Source organism: Equus caballus, chromosome 16 (assembly GCF_041296265.1).
Source record: "Equus caballus isolate H_3958 breed thoroughbred chromosome 16, TB-T2T, whole genome shotgun sequence".
NCBI lineage: Eukaryota > Metazoa > Chordata > Mammalia > Perissodactyla > Equidae > Equus > Equus caballus.
The window spans coordinates 37,440,682-37,463,029 of record NC_091699.1 but is presented as its reverse complement, the minus strand read 5'-3'; the positions used below and the strand labels follow the sequence as shown (position 1 = coordinate 37,463,029).

General features: G+C 40.6%; 1 pseudogene; it reads right to left on the bottom strand.

Annotated features, from left to right (window-relative positions):
* Positions 1–17,238: 17,238 nt before the first annotated feature.
* Positions 17,239–19,036, bottom strand: LOC100050081 (BTB/POZ domain-containing protein KCTD20 pseudogene; annotated as a pseudogene).
* Between the last annotated feature and the right edge of the window lie 3,312 nt (positions 19,037–22,348).

Below are 22,348 nucleotides of genomic sequence, written 5' to 3'. Positions count from 1 at the left end.
TATATCAATAGAAAAGCACATTGTGAAGGTCAGAATAAAGTGATTGAAAACTTGAGTCCATAGAGTGTCTCAGAAACAAGCTAATTCAAATTCCTCCTTTAGTGTTCCCCTGAGAATCGGCGTAATCGGTCTCAAGGCTTTAGAAATACTACCCACTGTGCTTAGGCTCCTTTCTGTAGGACTCTTACAGCTAAACCATGTCTCTCTTAATAAAAATGATGAGCACTCAGCAGCATCTAAAAGGAGGCCCTTCGTCTCTTTTGCAGAAACTTCATGACCACCATAGATGGGAATGTTTACCAAGCCTTTCAGAGAAATGCCAAGTAAACTCTGAATCTAGCACACGAGCCATACTGGAAGCTTAATAGGTCCCTAGGGAAAGGGTAGGGTTCAGGGATGGAACTAAAACTTATGGATGAAGATAGAAATGGGGTCATCTATTAATGGGATTCTTTTCCCTAATATATTTTTGAGAGTTTGTTTTTTCCTTCTTGGATCACAGGTTGCAGGCATTCTAATTTCTACTTCGAAATAACATTTTTGCAAGTATTAACTTGCATTTTCAACTCGAAATGTCTTGCCTTTTTAGTTTCTCATCTAACTGTAATGGGAGGCATTGGTTAAATTATGGCAAGGCACAATAAGTTTCTAAATGCTTGGGAAGAATGGATTCTCTATGTCGTTGGCTCTGTTTTGAAATTGACTCACCTGCCACTCTCTTTCTCTTTCTTTCGTGGGGAAGAGAATCAAATACCTCAGGAATTGCCCATAAATGAAGATGAATTGACATTCTACCCATCACATAACATTGCCTTGTGTTTTCCCAAGAATGGAGACCACTTAAATTTTTATCATTCACTTTAGTTTGTTCATCTTAAAAGCTTATCAATTTCTGTGCTCAGCATGAAATTTCACCTCTTCCAACTTCAGAAAAGGTTCATACAAAAACAATATTCGAAGACTGAGAATTCAATAAGATATTCACCCAATCCCAAAACTCCCTCAAATTAAATGGTTTAACTTTTATACTATCAAGTAACTTGGCTGTAAGTGCATCAGCTCCAAGGATGGCATTTCATTCATCTCAAGTCTTGCTACTTAATTGGATTCATTAAGTGGGTTGAATAAATGAAATGTAAATTTATATTTTACACAATTAGTTTGAACTGAAATATCTTTTAACCACACTGTTCACACCACCTAATTTCTCCCATTCTTTTTCTCCCTGTTGAGGTTGATTTTAAATAGCATTAAATGAGATAAAATTTAGCAATTACCTGGTTAATTTAGTTACAAGAGATGGCTAAAGAAGATGAAAACACTCAGAAGATTGATCTTTATCTAGAACCTTGTCTATATGACCAAATCAAATCAGTTATGTCCATACAAAGATTGTACAAGAATGTTCACAGTAGCTTTTAATAATAGCCCTAAACTGGAAACAACACAAATGTCCATCAACAGGAGAATGAATAAACAAATTGTGTATATCCATACAACAGAATATTATTCACTAACACAAAAAGAGAGCTACCTGCTGATGTATACAATTACTTGGGTAAATCTCAAAAATGTTTTGTTACACAAAAGAAGCCAGACACAAAAGAATACACACTGTATGTTTCCATTTGTATGAAGCCCAAGAACAGGCAAAACTAGTCCACAGTGACAGTAATTAGAATCAAACTCCCCGCTTGGGTTGACGACATCACCTAGCAGGAGAATTTGAGAGCTGCCAGCTTCCTCCAGGCCAGTTGAGGGATGGAAGATCAGCTTCCTGCTTGGCCCCACTGACGCTACTTGAGTGGGGGACTCGGAGAGCCCCTTGCTTGCTTGGATGGACGATCAGCTCCCTGTTTGACCTTGCTGAACCCTGGGAGGGGCTTGGCTTGGGGACAGTGCATTCGTTCTATTGGTCTTTGGTTGGTGTAGGGTGGGAATTACCAAAAAGGTTTTCTGTTGTCAGTGTGCTCTTTTCCTGGTCTTTTGGGTAAGGAGAACAGGCATTTCCTGGAACTTTTTTGTCTGTACCAGTTGGTGTCTCAGAGCTGAAGGCTTCTGTGGTGCCCTGTCCTTGAGAGCATATAAGGAAGCCCCGGGAACTCACTGCTGTGTCATTCCTCAGTTCCTAAGTTTCCTTCTTCTTTCCTCTTTTCAGGGTCTTCCTGCATTATTTATAATGTTAAGTCCAGGGATTTTTTACTTGAAGAGGGAGGACCTGGATGGAGTGGGGCTACTCCATCATCCCAAGAACTGGAAGTCCTTTTCTCTATTCTGTTTTAATATCAACATTTAATAGCATAATCCAACTGAGGGCTTGCACAAAGTAGGTGCTCAACAAGTACTGGTTGATTTGGAGTTCAAGACTTGCTCAGTTAGACCCACCTGCATATTGTTGAAGAGTTGTGACTTGATTACCTGCTCTGTGTACTTTCAATTGGTCATTTCTGGTTGTAGCCCTACTGTGTAATGATTCTTCTCATGACCTTGAGCAGAAGTCTCCAGGCCGCCTATAGAGTTTTAGCCCTGAAACGGGTATGGTGCCTCAGCTGTGTCTAAGGTTGGCCAGATTTCCAGAATTCTGCTCTTAGAATTTCCTTCTACTTTTCCTTCTGTCTGACCACTTAGAACAATCATTTACATTAGCCTTGCTGCTGTTTCCTTCCTGTCTTTTAGATTGCATGCTTTTTAGCCACAGAGGGATAATAAGGTTGGTTTGGGTTTCCAAAACCCTTTGAGGTGTTTGTGTTAGAGGATCTATTAAACTATAAATTACCATGATTATCATTATGATTTAGCTGCTAAGCCAGTGAAAGCAACAGTCTGGGTCTCCAAAGAATTGCTCTCTTTGTGACTTTTTTTCTTTGTGTGGGAAGTTGCTTTTTCTACAGTTCCTCACAATTTTCCAGTGGCTTCTGGTTTCAACATTAGTAATATGCTTTTACCCTTGTGTGTCTGGGACAACCCGTAAGATGAAATACATTCTGCCTCATTCTAACAAGTGTAGTGAGAAGAATAATGAAACTTGTCCAGGAAAACCCTAAATAAAAGCTCTGGAGAGAATAATGCACCTCCATGTACACATATTAAAAGCAGCAGTATATTCAACATTAAAGGGAAAACACTAACCGATGTGTTCGTGGATTCATTTTAGGCGTATGGCGTATTTTCTCATTTTGTTGTATTTCATTTGAAAAAAGCTTTTGTGAAATTACAAAAATCATTACTAATTATTGAATCTCAACCTGCAAGCATTATATTAGGCACAACAGAATCAATAAAAATTTTAAAAATATTCAAATGAGCAACAGGTGCCCACATGCTCCAGTGATTTCATCCCCAACGGCTTTGATATCTTCATGAGTGTCACTGAAGAGGGGACTCATGCCATTCTATGGGACTCTTGTTAATCGCCACCTCACTGGTTCACCATCATAATCTGACTAGGAGACCACAAAGACTAATCCTGTGATGCTCTTGTAGGGGAGGACGAGAATTCCTCTACCCATTCTAGGTCCTTCTTGCTGGTCTATGAACTAAATTTACATGAGACGCAATAACAGGAGAAAATCAAGCAAAGCTTTATAACATGTATACATGGGAGAAACCCAGGAAAACTGGGTAACTTGCCAAAATGGCTGAGGTCACCACCTTAAATACTATTTTTAGCTAAAGACAAAGGAGGGTGTTGGGGGTAGGGGGTGTCAGTTATGGGAGATCATCAGAAAAGCACAGTAAACAAGAGTAAGGTTATTATGCAGATTTAAGACCTTGCCTTCTGCATTGATAAGAGTTTCTAGAGATAAGGTCATCCTCCCTTCTTCCTGGTACAGAGAGGGAGATACCCTTACAAATGGAGATTTCCCTTACAAATAATGTCTCGTACAAAGGGTAACTTCTGTTTGGTTTTCAGCGCTTCTTCTATGTCTACAGTTTTTAAAAAAATAACCAGCCAGAAATAATCCTCATGCCAAAGAGACACATCTTGAGGTGGCAAATTCTGATCCCCCACACTCTACATCAGAGGTTGGCAAACTACAGTCCGTGGGCCAAATGCGGCTCACCAGCTGCTTTTATAAATAAAGCTTTATCAGAACACAGCCACATTCATTCATTTATGTACTCACTAAGGCTGCTTCCATGCTACAATAGCAGAGTTCAGTAGGGGCAACAGAGTCTGTATGGCCGGAAAAGCCAGAACTCTTTGCTGTTTTCCCTTAACAAATGAAGTTTTCTGACCACTACTCTACATCCCACTTACCTCACTCATTGTCTCCTTCACTGGCTCCTCCTCATCTTCCTGATTACAAAACTTAGAGTCTTCAGAGCTTAGTTCCTAGACATTCTTTCATCTTTTCGTTGACTCTTTAGGTCAATGGTTCTCAACCTCAGCTTCTTCTAAGAACCATTTGGAAAGCTTTTAAAAAATATTGATTCCTCGCTGTCACCCTCTGAGGTTTTGATTTAATTAGTCTGGGTTAGGGCTCAGGCCTCAGTACTTTCTGAAAACTGCCCAGGTGATTACAATGTACAGCCAGGGCTGGGAACAATTACTCTAGGTGATTTTGTCTGGTCTCAAGGCTTTATATTAACTATATTCTAACAACTCCCAAATTATATCTCCAGTTGCAATGTCTCCCCTGAGTTCCATATTCACATATCCAACTGCTTCCTTGGCATTTGCACTTGGATTTCTAATAGGCATCTCAAACTTAGCACATCTAAATCACAACTCCTGATTTCCTCTCACACGGCTCCACCTCATCTCCGTAAACAGTATTACATTTTTTCCGTCGCTCAGGAAAAAACCTTAGAGTCATCCTTGACTCTTTCCTTCCTCTTATGTCCCATCTCTGATCCATTAGCAAATCCTGCTGTACCTTCCCACCTCTCCTGCTATCACTTAGCTCAAGCCACAATCGTGTCTCATAGGAATTATTGCACCAGTCTCCTATTTCCAAGGTCTCTGGGTTTCTACCCTTGCCTCTCTGCAGTCTTTGTTAAAACAGAAGCCAGAATGATTGTGATAGAACATGAGTAAGACTAAATCACTTCTGCATTCAAAGCCTGCTAATGGCTTTCCATCTTTCTCAGAGTATAAGCTAAAGTCTTTACACTGGCCTCAAAGACTCTATATGATCCAGCTCCCTCTTATGTTTCCCTCCATCTCTGTCTCCTACCTTGTTCCTCTTTGCTCACTCTGGTTGAGCCACATTGGGCTCCTGGACTTTCCTTGAGCACATCTTCTTCTCTAGAATAGCTTCACCTTCTCCCTAGAGTGCTTGCCCCCTCCCCCAGATCTCCTAGAGGCTCCCTCCCAAATATGACATTATCAGGAATGCTTGTTCTGACCATAAAATCTGAAATAGCTCTCCTAAATCTTTTTCTCCCTCTTATCTTGTTTAATTTATTTTTCCCAAAGCACTTCCATGTGATATTCTTATTTGTTTTTTATGTTTTGTCTTTCCCTCACTAGAATGTATGCTGCGTGTAGAGCAGAGCTGCTGTGGTACACAACCCCAAGGGCTATACATCATGGTCTTTGTGACCATGCCCCTGAGAATTGTGCAGTGCACAGCCTGTGCAGCTGCATGCAGTAGCCCTGCATTAAAGCAAAGGGCTTTGGTTTAGTTCCCTGCTAGATTTCCAGAGCCTTGAACAGAGCTTTTTCCTGATGCAAAATAGGCTCATAATAAGATTCATTAGATGAATTTAATTTTGCTGGATCAATATTCATGGAAATAATGCTTTGAGGTACTTTTCTATACTGTTTACAATATAATGTTCTCCTTCATCTTGAAATTTTTACGTAATTGAGACAAGGTTTTTTCCTCTCATATTTTTTCATTTTCTACTTTCCTTTTTCTTTTTTTTCATGGACCAGATGAAGTCTTCCATAAGTTTTTTGACTAGCAGCCCCTATCATTCACTATAACTAAACTCTACTTTTTAAAATCACACATTTTACCTGACGTTATACAAATGTTTATTTTATGTCTTTCTCTCTCTATTGGACCGTAAGCTTCATGGATGTTTGTTCACATCCCGGCCCATAGGAGGCGCTCAATAAATATTGGTTAAAAGGAAAGAAAGAAGGAAGGAGGAAGGGTAGGAAGGAAGGAAGGCAGACAGACAGATATAGTACAACTCACAGGGATCAGAAAAGTTGGTACTAAGGGAGCTGGACGCTTGCCTTTTAGTGTGTCTGATTCACCCAGCCAGCCAGAAGAGAGTATGTTTTCAGCTATATGGGTTGACTGTTTCCATCCATCAAATTCCAAAGATCGTTTATAAAATTAATTTCTGGGCCAAAAAAATCCAAATAAAATATGTACCCATTAAAATCATAAAAGTTCACAGAGGAATGGATAAAGAAGATGAGAGAGACATATAGATGGATGTAGATATAGATATATAGATATATATACAAGGAATATTATTCCACCATGAGAAAGAAGGAAATCCTGTCATTTGTGACAACATGGACAGACCTTGAGGGCCTTATGCTAAGTTAAATAAGCCAGACAGAGAAAGACAAATACAACACGGTAACACTTATACGTGGAATCTGAAAAAAAAAAAAAAAATCAAACTCGTAGAAACAAAGAATAGAAAAGTGGTTACCAGGGATTTCGGGTTGGGGGAGATGGGGAGAGGTTGGTAAAAGGGTACAAATTTTTAGCTATAAGATGAGTAAGTTCTGAGGATGTATAACGCGGTGACTACAGTTGATAACACCGTACTGTATAATTTAAAGTAGCTAAGAGAATAGAACTTAAATGTTCTCACCCCCCTAAACAAAGATAAACACGTGATGTGATGGATGCTTTGATTAACTAGATGGGGAAGTCCTTTCACAAGGTTTTTGTGTAACGTTGCATAACAAGTCACCACAATGTACACTTTAAATATCTTACAATTTTACGTGTCAATTATACTTCAATAAAGCTGAAATTTAAAGATATTTTTTGAAAAAGAAACGACTTGACAAAATAACACGAGAGTCACAAAAGTAAGTGGTTAAGAGAACATGTTTCATAGTCATACTGACCTTGACATAAATATCAACGCTGCTTTTTCAAAAAACATCATAAAGTTTTGATGGTTTTGGAAGTAGAATCAGAATTTAGTTTAAAAACATGATTTTAATAAATATTCACTTAAATAATTCAACTTGTTGAATTATACAGTGGAAAAAAAGCTAATACCATTAAATGATTACAAACAATATCATGTAAAACTTAGGCCTGAACATAGATCCTTTGCATCAAATAAAACTCTGCTGGAAATCACATTGATTTTGTTTATTTTTTCCTTATTTTTCTTACACATTGTATTTATATCGATTATCTTAATGAAGGTTTTTGTTTGTTTTGGTAATTTGCTTCCTTCCGTTTCTCTTTACATCTCCCTTGAAAAGAAGCGTCCTTGAAGTTAAATACCAGAATGGCCAGGAATAGATACTGCCCAAAAGCGTAAGAACACATATCTCTTTTCCATTGCCGGTGAATCTTGATCTGCCACAGAAAACCTTCTTTATAATGATGAAGGGAAGAGCAAACAAATTGATATACAGGAAAGGAAGGATTGTTTGACAAGGTTGAAAAGAAATAGTTGTACTTTCTAAAATTCTTTCCAGCGTCCTTATATTGCTTGAATTATGCATCATGTACCTTTTCATAAAATGTCACCAATGTCTTTTCCCCAGTCAGCTTGTAACTGCTATATCTGTGAAATTATTTGTCTTGAGCCACACAATTGCATCTCGTGGGCAACTCATCTTTCAGACGCCAGGGGAAAGAAACTCAATCTCAAAATTGCACCTTTCTTATCTATGGATAAGGGGAAAAAAGCATTATACGTACTGTCACTTTTCCTCAGAAAAACTGCCACCTCTTTAAAAAACATTGTTTGAAAGCAGTAAATGATGCAGAACAACAAGCTGTCAGAAAAAAGACCAGGGATATTTTAAGACATTGCATAACATTTGTAGAAATTCTCAGCATCGGAGTAGGAATCATAATCTTGAGAAAGGTTGCACTGAATTCCAATGACTGATCTTCACGTGCATAGAGGGATATTTTTGCCTTAAAGGAAAAATTTCCTTGGATAGAAAGTAACTCTATTCAATTTACACCTTTGTCGCAAACAGGTTGTTACCTAAAAGAAGTCTGTTAACTGACAATATTTTAATCTTTTTAATCTTAATTCCTTTAGTCCATTCAAGGACAAGAAAGACTGTGACATTGGGAGTGGTGGTGGAAAATGAGGTGGGAAATATTTTTTCTTGGAAGGGGACAAAAAAATATATGAAGAGTGAGGTAAAGTTAATGATTACTTTTTAACTTGAACAATGAATAAAAATGTCCAGAGGGAAGCAAATTCAAATAAGGAGAAATTGATTTCTTCTCTAAAACACACCATCTATTTTTAATATAAGCATTTACTTACCTATTTTATCTTCCATTGAGAAAAAGAAAAATAGAAAAAGAGTGAAAGAAAATAAATACTGAATCATGTCAAAATCATCCAGGAGCGAAATACTAAACAAAACTCTAAAGAAAATGGCTTGCGTTTTAAAAAAAGAGTTCTAGAACTAAAATGAGATGAGAAAATTTTCCTTATTTCCTTCTTTAATTAATCAATCTGAGCTGGTAGCAAGATAATCTGAGTTCAAAGTATTTAAGGAGATTGAAAATGAGCCACTTTAGCTGTGTGATCCGTTTTACACAGGCGGGCATTAAAGAAAACCATCTCAAACAATGAGAAGTCTATCATTTCTCATGATCAAGCTTTCCATCCTTGTAACGTGGGTTTTATCTGAAAGTTTCTCTATACATACTGTGGTTATTGGATTAGACAAAACAAAGGAGAAATATCTACAAAGCTAATGTTGGTGAGTAATTTAATGGTAAGTAAGTTCTGAATGGCATTTCCACGTCTGTTCTGCTGATTCAATGATGTAAGTAGATATTAAGTCCAAAACTTTAATTACTTTTTATTGGGGATAAAACTTACCAGTGCTTTTTGTCTAGTTTCTTTCTTATTTTCAATATAGTTGCAAATCGTGTATGAAAATATATCCCCATTCTCATCACTCACACACATTCATGCACATACACAAATTCACATATTTATTTATGGCTTAGTTTGGGTTTGCGAACTCATTGCCTTAACGACAAGGCAAGTAGCATAAAGGAGGAGAAAAAGCTCTGTATAAGACAATAGGGAGTAGTGAGGACTGTATCAAACTTGATTGAACAGATCACTTGAAGGGGTAGGCGCTAATCATCTCCAGTCAATTACTGACACATGAGAATGTAACTCAGCATTGCTTGACCTTCTTATTCCGTAAGATAAGTCACGAACCCCTATGTTTCATGAAATCTCCCAATGTTTACATACTGTCAATTAATTCAGCAAACAAGGGAAAAGAACACCTTCCTCACCAAAAACTTATTTCTGCGGACTATACTTTTTTGTTTTTGTTTTTGAGGAAGATTAGCCCTGAGCTAACATCTGCCACCAATCCTCCTCTTTCTGCTGAGGAAGGCTGGCCCTGAGCTAACATTCGTGCCCATCTTCCTCTACTTTATATGTGAGATGCCAGTCACAGTATGGCCTGACTAGCAGTGCCAAGTCCATACCTGGGATCTGAACTGGCGGATCAGGGCTGCCAAAGCAGAATGTGTGAACTTAACTGCTGCGCCACCAGGCTGAACCCTCCATGGGCTGTATTTAATCACTTCCTTACCAGGATGTTGCCTCTAGCTTGGCAGACAAGGTCAGGAGGCTTGGATTTCCACTCCCTAGCTGGGAGGGCTTGGGCAAGTCCTATAAGACAAGAGACTTACACCAGAAACACAAACTGATTTGAAATCTTTGAGTGTAAGAGAATTTAGAGAATGTCTCATCCCACCTACTCACTTTAGAGATGAAAATGTTGAAGTCTACGTGGGCTCAGTGATTTATGTAAGGTCCTAGGGGAAAGTAATGTCAGAGCTGATGCTGGAAACGTGGATTCAGACTCCCAGTCCACGGAGCCGCTCAGTGAGTAAAGCAATGAGAATATTCAGGTCAAGGGGGATGAAATCATGACTATAATTTTTAATTTTAAAAATTTCACTTTTTAAGCAACTGCTGGAGGACAGGGTCTGTTCTGTACCTACCCAGCATACAGCATAGTCCCTATTCATAATCTTATCCTCAAATATGTATTGAATGAGTGAGTGAGTAAATGAGTAAAGAAAGAAATTACTATCTTCAGGACAAAAAGGTAATCATTAAGAAGCCAATAACCAAAATAACAGAGGAAAGCTGCAGTTCAGGGATAAATAAACTGAACTCAGGCAAAATGCTTTATTGTTCACTCGAAACAACATTAAAACAGAAAAAATAAAATAAAAAAAGCTCCTTCCTGCTGAATCTCTGATTTAGAGCTGAATAGAAACATAGTCTTTCCTAGATCTGATTTCTGATTGCTCCTTATTAATGCTGGAAATTCAATTTATTGACTCCATCAAAGTGCCCTGCAGAGAAGAGTACAAGCCTTGGCTGAATGTAGGAGATAAAAAAGAACTTGATATTAAAGATGGTTTACATGATAGTCCACAGAAAATATAGCTAAGTCAAGCATGCCCTTGCTTGTGGCTTATTAAAAACCATTCTTTTTTTTCCCCCCCAAGAAAATGTATATGTTTTATGGAGCTCTGGCCTAGAATTTAATGCACATTTTTATATCTCCCATGAATGCCTGCTGTTCCCAAGCTCAGAAAGCTTGTCTGCTGCCTTCCTCTCCAGTTGGTCTACTGATTAATTTTTCTCTTTTATGAAAAATTGAAATGTAAGATGAATAAGACAAGCGCTGTCCAACTCTTATAAAGTTAAGGATTTATTTGAAACATTTTTATAAAGTATCAAGCAGAATACATAAAGCATACACACGACAGTAAATGAATATGATAAATTATGCCGTCAATATTCTGGTTTTGATGTAACAGAGCACAGTTCCCCTCTATAAAATATTCCTTGTTGCATAAAATTTTAACTATCACTTTTCTACCTTTTCCTCAAACATTCTCGTAAAATGGGGTGTTAGTAGAACATGTAAGGGAAGCCTGTGAATTTTATTTATGATTATTTGGTTTTAGATTTCTAGGCAGCTGGCTGAAAGGTCAGATGTGACAGTCTGGGTAGAAATAGATGCAGTGTGATCCAGAGCCACGATCAATGCTGCTGTACAACAACCACGTTGATTGTGGCTACAACCAGTTTGAATGTTTGTGGAGCTTCTACCAATTGTGGTAAATCATAGAAACAGAGACTTTGAGTGGAACCCTGTCAATGCAAAGAGACTTTTCTGCTGAGATGACAAATGAGTTATATTGGGTCATTCAAGTTTTTCCTTTGTGTATATTTGTTTTCAAATCTTCTTTTCTTTCTGTAGAAGGATATTTCAACTCAATGAGTATGTACTACTTGGCCTACATGTATCTAATTCCGAGACACAACTGGCTACTCTTAGAAGCTACAACACATTCTTTGTGAAAGCAATAACTGACATTTATTGGACACTTACCACATGCTAGGCATTAGACATTAATTTCCGTGTATTATCTTATTCAAGTCTTACAATAACTAGATCAGTTTGGGTCCATTATTGTCTTCCTATAACCTAAGACATAAGATAAATCACTTGCCTAATCCAGGTCTGTATGATTATAGAACCTAAAATCTCAACTTCTTTGCAAGGTTTCAGCTTCAATCTTTAGCCATATAATCCCAGGAAGAGTCGGGGCTCAGTGATGGTCAGAACATTAAGATCATTCATTTCAGCCATGAAAATAACTCTGGAAAAATACCTGGGTCTACCGTGAATCAGGCAGGGAACCTCAAGTATATTTTCTGTCCTAGGTTCCTAATCCCCTTTGGTTCTGTTTCCATGGGGATTTATGCTGTTTTGTCAGCCACAAGTCACTGTTGACTCAGATTATGTCTACCAGTCCTTAAAATTCCCCATCCTTTTTTTATACGTGTTACTCGAAAATCCTATTCTCTCCTTTTTCTACTCACGCAGGTGGAAAATTTGGACATAAATGCTGACATTTAGCTTTATTAAGGATATCCATCTAATTGTTCTGATCTTTGTTCTTTAATAAATTATAGATGGTGCTAAGAATTATGACATTGTGGTCACTTTCCTGATCCTGAATAGCAAACATCCATGTAATGGATATTGGCCGTTTTTTGAACTACCCAGTTGGAACATGATTCCTACTTAGAATGAAGCTTTTGTCTGAACCATGATGGGAAACAGAGCCCCCAGCCTCCTACTACAGGACCCAAGGGAGGAAAAGAGGCCCTGCCCCCGTCCCTGGCAGCTGAGGTACAGGCCTGGGACTGGGACTGGCTATTCAGATGATCCTATCAGGGCTTTAGAATCTCAAGGGGACAATGTGGAGATGCAGAGACAGTGTGAACATATTCACAGGGAGGTGGACGTGGAGAATGCAGCTTTGAAGGGCCAAAGTGCGGTGCTGGCACTTGTGCTGTTTTCATAGCTTGCCCTTGGCTGGTTCTTGCTGCCTACGTTTCTTTAGTCCTTGAACATCTGCAGAGTTTGTTTCTTCAGCCTTCACATATTTTTTCCCCTAAAAAACTCCCTTTGGTACTAAAAATAGCCAGAGTCAGCTTCTAGCGCTTGCCACTAAAACCCCTGACAGAGGCAGGTCGCTTCTCCACTCCCCCACTGCTATCCCCTGGAGTGAAGCCCATCATCTCACAACTGGACCAGCGCAATAGCCTCCTGCCTGGTTCCCTGCCTCTCTGCTCCCACCCACCATGATCTAGCCTCCTGCAGCCCACTGGGCCATCACTCAAAACTACAAGTCAGGATGGCCATTCACCCTACAAAACCCATCAATGGCTTTCCATTACGTTAACACTAAGACTCCAGCCTCTTACGTGATTGCCTCCATCTTCAGCTTCTCATCCAATCTCTCTCCTTCCCCCACCAAATTCCATCTGTATCGGCTCTACTGCCTCAATTATACCAAGCTTAGTCCTACTTCTGAGCCTGCGTCCTTTTAGAGTTGCTAGATTTAAAAGGTCTTTTGTTATCAGGGGTATCAAAAACTGGTGTTTATCTGAAATTAAAATTTAATTGGGCACCTGTATTTTTGTTTGCTAAATCTGGAAGCTTATACTTGCTGTTTCCCGGCCTGGCGCCCTCTTCTCTCACTTCCTCAGCGAGCCTCACTAAATCACCTATTTAACGATGCCACTCCTCACCAGATGCTCTGTCTTTACACTATTTATCTTTATCAAAGCACCTAAACTCTCTGAAGTTACTGGATACTTTCATTTGTGCTTATTTGTATGCATACCTGTTTCGGACATGTTTTCACCTAGAAAATGAATTCTGTGTGGACAGTGCCCTTGACTGCATTGGCCTCTGCTATAATCAAGTACCTGGAACCACGCTTGGCAAGCAGTAGATGCTGAATAAATATATATTGAATGAGCAAGAGAAATTAATGTCTGATAGCAAGCCCCAGAGGGAAGCCCAAATTCAATGATTTTCCAAGTAAAACCTTACTCCTTTCCTTTTTTAGTTTTTAATTGTATTAATCACCTCAGAACTTTAAAAATCAACTATAAAAGATAAGTAACAGTACTTGGCTTCTATAAAAAAATCACAAATAAGGCATGTTACTCAGCAGCTATGGTTATTTCATTAGGAATTCCCAATGGGACCCTGACTCCTAGGAAGCTGGGTGTGGTTTCTTCTCTCCTCAATGAGGGTAGGATAAGAGACCATTTTCCAAATCTAATTTGGTTTATATTCTCCATCTGAAAGGCAAGATGGACACAATGAAGACTTGGCTTATTGTTTTCCTATTTCTGCTTGAATAGTGAACTGATTTGAAAAGGATCTCTCATTGTTCTCTCACTTCTCCGACATGCGCAATGTTCCTTATGTTACCTCCAGTGTAATGAATGGGACTCAAGGGCCACAGGAGCTTATCACATGGAGAGGCATCTGTTTTTCCCCTTTTCAGCATAGCTTCATAAAAGCCATCAGAATTTTAATAGAGTCGGGTATCTATCTGGAAGTTTATAAACCTGGGAAAATGAGTTTGTGTTCCACAATGTAGACATGGATATTTTTATTAATTTGGAGAATTGATTCCCCCAGGAAAATGAGATTTTGCTCAAGCTGTCGGCTAGTCTTTCAATCGTTCTGAAGTCTTATGCTTGATATTTTTGAATAGGGCTGCAGAGCATACAGAGAGATGCAGCCTTTCTATAATTTTGGGAAGGTTGAAGCCAGACATGAGATGAAATTGAGAATACACATCACTATGACAAGAATTGCAACCAGAACCAAGAGAAGGAGAGAAACAGAGGGAGGAAGGGCAAGAGAGAGAGAGAGAATTTGTTGATCTTGTAATTGAGAAGTCTAGAGGTAGGTCTGGCTCAAGTATGGTTTAAGACAGAGGTTCAAATGATGCCATCTCTCTGTCTCTAAATTCCACTTCCTTCTTGCTTGGCTCCATTTTCAATGAGATTGCCCCTAAAATGGTAGCATGATGGCTGCTAATCTCTCCAACTTTCTATTTCATTCAGCTGGTGACCTCAGCAGAAATAAGAACCTTTTTGCTAATTCTATTAACAAATGTCCCAGAGTTGATTCTCATTGACCTAACTTGGCTCAAGTGCCTATCTGTGAGCTAATATCTGTCACCAGGGGAATGGAATGCACTGATTGGCCAGCCTTGGGTCCACCCCTGCCCCTGGATCAGGGAGGAATTGGTGAGTAATGTCAACTCTACCCAGCCATATTGACTGGAAGCAGAGAAGTGATGATTTATTGAAGAAATTTGGGGTGCTGTTTCTAAAGAAAGAGGAAATGATTGTGTAGCCATCCCCCCTTTCCTCCTAATATCTCAATGCTCTTACACTATAAATGATTTCCTAATAGCTCAGTGCATTTGGGGAACCCAGAGGCTACCATCAGTTCATCGTACCAAGAGGGACACTGCAAACTTTTTTTTTTTTTTTTTTTTGAGTTCCAGCTTTTTTATTAGAAACACCTCTTGCCCATCTGGCCAGTAACTGACTCTGAAGGGAATGGGCACAATCCAGCCCTTGTCCCTGCGAGGACTGAGGTCCTGCCATTGCGGAATGTCCTGGCCCTGGGGACAGAGCAGCTGTGGCTGAAGGGAACCACCTAATCACAGTGATGCTGAGTGCAGGCTGGGAGGGCATGGGGTGCAGAAGAAACCTCCCTCTCCACCGGAAGGAACCTGTGGGCCAGCTTCTCCCTCAGACACACCACCTGGTGACACTGGCACATTTACCTCCACAGATTCCCAGCTCACTCAAACTCCAAGGTTTGGGGCCAAAAGCATGTTGACCCAATTTGGAAGGAAAAAAGACCCAGTTCTTGACAGCCTGAGGAAATTAATCACACAGAACAACTTGTTAATTACATGCCATACTTTCATACCTGGCTTTTGACCTAAGCAAGGACTAATGAGTTTTAGAGTGTTAGCTGGAGCATGTTTACACTTGAATGTTAACAGTATGCAAGCTGTATAACAGAAGTTACACATACTTGTCAGAGACTACATAGTTAATTCAAATTTCCTTTGTGATGGCATGGGAGTCAACTGAAAAGCATAGAGGAAGCACCATTAAATAATCACCTGGACTGGTCAACTGCTAGTTGAATGTATGAATGTAGGTAAGCTCAAAGCCAAACCTGACCTCAAATATGAGCCAATTAGTTTCACAGAAATAAAACTACCCTCTGGCTACAAAATAACCCTAAACCTTAACCCTGGCCATCAGCCTTACAAATGGATGCCAATGGTAATCAGAAGAACTCTGCACGTGGGAATTGGCTCAGTTTAACTCCTTACTAGGGCTTTTTCTGCGTAAGGAACAGAGCATTGATTTCCACTGTGATGCTGTTCACACGCACGGAGAACACAATTAAGAACCCTTGTTCAAGCCTGCAAAGAATAGCTTTCATCACCCATCCGACTTTACCTTTGGAGGATTGTGACTAGGGCAGTCATAAAATGGAATCAAGTAGCTTGCCTTATAGTATCTTACGGGAATGGAATTTAAGAAAACAGTCATGTTCTCATCTTAAAGAACTTGAAGGAAACTATGTGCCTCTTCATAATCTGTGATGAGTAAATGCTCTGGGTAGGTACCTGGAAGGCCAAGCTCTACCACAAAATGGGAGATAATCCCAAGACACTTACACCTGGCTCTAGACTAAATTTTGCTCTGCTGTTAATAGCCATGGGACATCAGGGAAGGTCATCAGTACTGGGGGGACTGGGAGTGTGTTCTGGGTTGTCATCATCATGCATTGTTAATCCATAGCTGAAGAGCAAACAAAATTACTAGGCCTAATCTCCCTTCAACTCCTCCTTCCTTTGGGGATGACATTAGTACGGTTTCCTTACCCAGTGTGAGCAGCTGATAGGCTATTTCAAAAACTGAAATAGCCTGATATGCAAAAAAATTCCACAGTATGAAAAGAATATACAAAGAAAAATTCTGCATGGGGACAAAACCTGAGCAGGTGATGTTTCCCCACCCAGCTTCATCCAAATGCCCCCTCCTCCCTGGAGCTGTTATTACAAGTCTACTGAGAAACTGAGCACTTGTGAGAAACTTCTGCCCACATCTGGAATGCCTTTAAGCTGTATCTGTCGTCTCCCAGCGATACCCACAGCAACGTGCTGCCCTAGGGTGAAGACCTGTGGCTTCATACTAGATTCCGAGCCAGGATAATCAAAGTGGCCTGATTTAGAGAGTTCTACTTCAGTTCTAAGTTTCATTCCAAATGAATAATCAATTTGTTTAGGCTCAAAAACCTTGAAGCTAAAAAGGTTTCCTAAACATTGTTATGCCACTGTCCCTCCTGTCAGAGAATCTCTCTGTGTGGTTGGATTGTTCACTGCATTAATGAAAAACAGAACTGAACTGAAGCTCTTACAAAGTTCCTTTTGCACATTTTGAATGAGGGCCCAGTTCTTCCCAGGTGCAATCTGGGCACACGGGCCACCAGGAATGGCATCTTCATTAACCTCTAATGAGCATCCCATTAGTGCCTGTTTGCAGAAGACAGAGATTGTCTTTTAAGTTTGGTCCCTTTGCTCAGTAATTTGCCTGGTACAAAACAAAACAAAACAAAACAAAGCCAGGAACAAAGTGTCAAGGATGAGGATTGCTTTGCTGAGCATGAGGCAAGAGGAGTCCTGACTTCTTTTCCTGCTTTTGCAGTAATGCAAAGACTCAGTGAACAGCACCAGACCCAAATTTTTCAAGTTACCAAGGCTGCTGTAAAGCTGGTAGCTTAATTACCAGTGAGTGCTTTCATCCCCTGCCAGAGGCACAGACTGACTGAAAAGGACACACGTTGATTATGGAGAAAGAGAAAGGATGAGGGAGAAGCATGTCTCCTACTCAGGGTGAGACAAACCACGGGGAGCACTGGCTGTGGGCCTCCCAGACAGAAAACCCCTGAAGAGGGGTGAACCCACAACTGGCCCTAATCCTGAAAGTCATTAGAGGCCATCTGAGAAAGTGGGGCATTTAGCCGGTCAAGTTCATCCACTTGGGGTGGGTGGTACATTAGTATCTCCTGGTCCTCTAAGACGTCTTCTCCAGCAGCTACCAGATTAGTGAGGGATTTGCTTCGAACACACTGGAAATCCACATGGCGACTCTTTCCTTCTTCCTTTTCCCACGACATCTGGATAAAGGGGCGCTGCACATAATTATAGATTACTTCAGATCGGCCACCAGGTCTTCTCTTAATTTTTTCTTTACAGGTAGGGTAACCTTCAATTCCAATGCGAATGTTTTTCAGGCCCCGCTCCTTTAACACTGTTTTGGCGACATCCCGATTCTCAATGTACTTGAAGAATCTGTAGAGCTTAGAGCTGTAAAGAATTTGGGAATATTCCTCCCCCATGGGTGGGGGGTGGTCTTCATCCCAGTCCACAGAATCCTCATCTGTCAGCACAACGATATGGCACTCGCGCTCACCCTTCTTGGCACAGCCCACCATGATGGGCAGGATCAGCTCTTCGAGGTAGTGATCAAACTGCTTGTGAGCACCGTCGTTAGACAGTTCATGCAGTAAAGCACTCAGATCCTGACATCGGATAGTGTTGAAGTCAAAGTTAATGCAGAGATAATCGCACGTGTCTCTAAGGTCTGGGATAGAGATGCCATCAGGACAATTGATGATACCAGTTTTGTAATAATCCAGCACCGTTTGAAACACAGCTGCACTGATTCCTTCAGCAATCTCATACTCCCCCTTCTCGTTGGGCCGCGTGAAGTTGTACTCTCTTCCTGGTCCAAACATCCTTCCCAACATGGTATCTGGATGAGCAGTGAAAATTTGTGGATTCACAACAAAACGTGTGCCATCTACGAGAAGAGTCACTTTCTCTGGTGCCTGGGAATGAACATTACTGCCAAAGCCCACAGTGCTGTTTCCAAATCGTTCTGGAGCAAGAAAGGGGTCATGGTTACGCTTATTCCCACTCTGTAAGCAAGAGCCTTTGATGTCTTCGGGAAGTGGCATTACGTGCGGGAACTGAAGATTTGCTGGCTGAGATGCAGGGTCGAGTGAAAGGTCATCATTCCTGGGACCTAGAGGATAAGCAAGGGTTTGAAGACCAGAAGAAGTCAGATTATTTGTTTCTTTTTCTTGGGCTGCAGCTGAGGTTTCATCCATCAGGCAGCTGGCCTCTGGCCGCAGGAACCTGTCACTCTCACTGCCACAGTGAACGTTCATCCTTGGACTCTGTATCCTGAACTGTCTGCTTGATCAGAAAGAAGTCCATGGTTCAATTCTGTAACCATCCCCCAAATGAATCTTGGTCCTCAGAACAGATCTGCCGCTCCCCGCCGCTCGGGCCCGAACCCGCCCGGGAGGCGCGCACTCGGCGCCGCGAGCAGCCGCCGCGGGGACCGGCCTTGCCGCAGCGGCGCTCCCCGCCCCCCAAACTTTTTAATATAAGCTGGAGAAGAGGTAGACTTGGCTTTCAGAACAGTGAACTTCAACCAACAGAACACATTTTTGAAACTATCTTTTTTCATGCAACAAAGCAGAGAGCAGATGAAAGACCCCCTCTGTAAGACCTTCACATGCTGTGCTCCTCCTCCTACTATTTCTCTCAGTTCTCTCAGCTTCAAGTGTTTTTGGAAAAAGCAATACAGCTTTGAATAACAATAAGGACTGCCTGCATCGTTGATCTAAATTTGACTTATATATGAGATAATGATGGTACTCCAATCCATAAACATATAAATCCTTCACAGTGCATAATCATGATACCCCATGTTACTGTATGCTTTCTATTCCCCAGCCACTGGATGTATAATGCTATCAACAATCCTATGAAGCAGATACTATTATTACCCCCATTTTGCAGATAAGGAAACTAAGGCATCGAGAAGTTAAGTAACTTATGCAAGGTCACACTGCTACTAAGTTGTAGAGTCAGGATTCAAACCCGGGTAGTCTGATTTGGGCAGCTGTGCTTTAACCATTAGATTTTGTGTTTCTTACCGAGTTTTCGTACTCACAATCATCCTCAGTGGAGTGGTGTAGTTGAGCATGATCAGCTATATAAAGTAATTAAGGCTTAGAGAAGGGAAGATGACAGGTCCCAGATTTTCTGATTTCTACATCAGCATCCTCAGGAAGTCCCGGCTTATGCTGTAAGCTTTGCTGCCCGCGTTGCATTTTCCCATCTCTCCCCTGGCCCTTAAACTCAGACCTAGCCTGGGAAAAATAAACCTGTATTGCTGTTTAGAGCAAAGTCACTGGAGCCAGACTGCTCTTGTTCCAATAGCAACTCTTTCTCTTCCTTATAAGTTATATTAACTTTCTGGGCTTCAGTCCCTGCCGCAAAGACTTAACTTCAGGACGAAATGAGTTACTACCTATAGAGTGCTTAGAGCAGTGCCTGGGACACAATACATATTCAAGGGCCCCACTTGCACTGGGTGCTTTTCTGTTGCTTGTCAGGGCTTCAGATCGTATAAAACAGAAAATCCTCCAAGGACATCTGGGAGTGCGTGCGCTTTGTGTCATGTGGATCTCTCTCTTCAATGCCGACAACTGCTCTCAACCTTTTTTACTAGTGTTCCTACCCCAACCGACAGTTTGCTTCTCACGACTTTGGACACTTTCCGTACAGCTAATCAGCTGGCTTACAATGGGGAGCGTGAGGGTGGTAGAGTAGGAAAAGCCTGGGTGTGGCGCAGTCTGTAGAACTGAGACTGAATCCAGCCCAGGCACTGATCACCTGAGTGATCTTAGGGAGGCCACTCAACTTCTCTTAATTCCATTTCCTTGTCTGAAAAAGAATAGGAACACTTCCCTCACTGAGTGACGCAAGGATGACTACTATATAGACTAAATGTGTGGCACATAGGAGGAAGTGGCAGCTCGATCAGTAATGACTTAACAGGCCTCAGGCTTTTGTTACCTCACTGTTTCCTGATTATACTTTTAGCCTGTGAAGGCAGAGTCTTTTTGAAAGCCTTGCAGAAGATTTTGCCCGCTTTGTGATGGTCTTTGTGGACAGACCTTTCAGGACGACACAACCACATTCTGGCCAGCTCTTCAGTCTCCAGACATAAACATTTATATATTTACTTTTTATGAATACAGCAGATATGCAATGTTTCCAAACAGTCAGAATGCTAACTATGGCCCACTGATAAATGCTCAGCAGGTACAGCTTCCATTTACTGAGTCACTGTGTGCCAGACATCTTATTACTGCCTATACCCTGAGCTGAGGAAACTGGGAATTGAAGAGGAGATACAACTTGCCCAAGGTCAAAGAGCTTCAAATGTGTGAAACCAGCCGTCAAACTCATGCTTTTCTGTCCTATTGACTCCTTTTCCTACCCCATCTCTTCTTGCCTCTTTTTCATCCCATTTTCCTTCCTTCCCTCCTCACTCTCTCTCCTCATTCCTTCCTTCCTCTCTTCTTCTTTCCCTCCCACTCTCCCTTTCCTTCTTTTTCACTCAACAAACATTTTCTGAGAACATATAAGGATGCCAGTTTATTGTAGATATCTGGGAAAAAAGGTGAAGAAAACATTTCCAGATACAGATGACTTCCTAGTCTTGAAAATAATTTTCCAGACTAACTGGGGTTCTCATAAGTGAGTACTCACCAGACCTCAAATCATGGACAATACAATGGGTGTCATCCCAGTTGATTTCAAGTAAAGTTCTTTGGTTTCTTTTCAAACTTTGCCATATAGGCTCTTGCCAAGGAATTTGACTTTAGAGTGTGAGTTTTAAAATGAAAGAAACAGTATGAATATAAAAAAAAGTGGAAACATCTGAGAGTCAAAATTAAGCTATGAAACTATGAGTACTATTGTTGCCTAAAAAGATATTACAGTGGTATCATATCCTGTGCCTATATAACTTGCTTTAATTCACCTGCAGAGGTTTGGCAAAAAGAAAGAAAAGCAGAATGAGTGGAAGGAAGGTGATGGGGAGAGTGAACAATTTAAATAGTGCAGGAAATTCAGGCCATGTTCCATCAGAGTGTCTACCTTGGGGTGAGCTTGAGATATGATGGGAGCCTACTGTTTCCAGGCCTACCGGACAGTGTGGGCACCTTGCCGTGGTAATGTGATTCTAGGGTTTAAAAGTTACGTTTAATTCAACATGTCCCCTAAACTCCAATGACATGATGCGCAAGAAAAAAGGATGATCTGTGTGGGTGTGCGGGACTGATGGACAGTGGCATGTTGATCGGTAACATAGTCCCTTTTAAGAACGTGTCAAGAGGGTAAGTTATACTGCACACATTTTTCATCTGACATTCTAACTTTGGAAGCTTACCCTCTCATGGGTAAGAAAAACCCCTGCGTTATGTTTAAAGTTAGTGTCTGCTAAGGTCCCTATATAATAAATAACGAAATCGCATCTGCAAATTGTAATAATCTCTAGAAGGAGATAATTTGCAAGGACATTAACTTGATAGGCAAGTTACCATTAATTAGAAATCTTAACATGTTGGCTTGTAAATGGCTGATTAAGCCTCTATTGAGATCAATTGCAGGTAAGAGGCAATGAAGAATAACCTAGGAATATGGAAAGAGTGTTTACCTTTGAATTTGACCCTGCTCAAAAAGAGAGGAAAGTCCAGGAGGAATTCTAAGTAAGAAAAAAAATATCCACCAACAAATTAAAACGGAAACCTCAGGGAAAACTAAGAGCTGTCAAAACTAAAAATAGAATCTATTACCTGTTGAAACACTTGTATCACTGC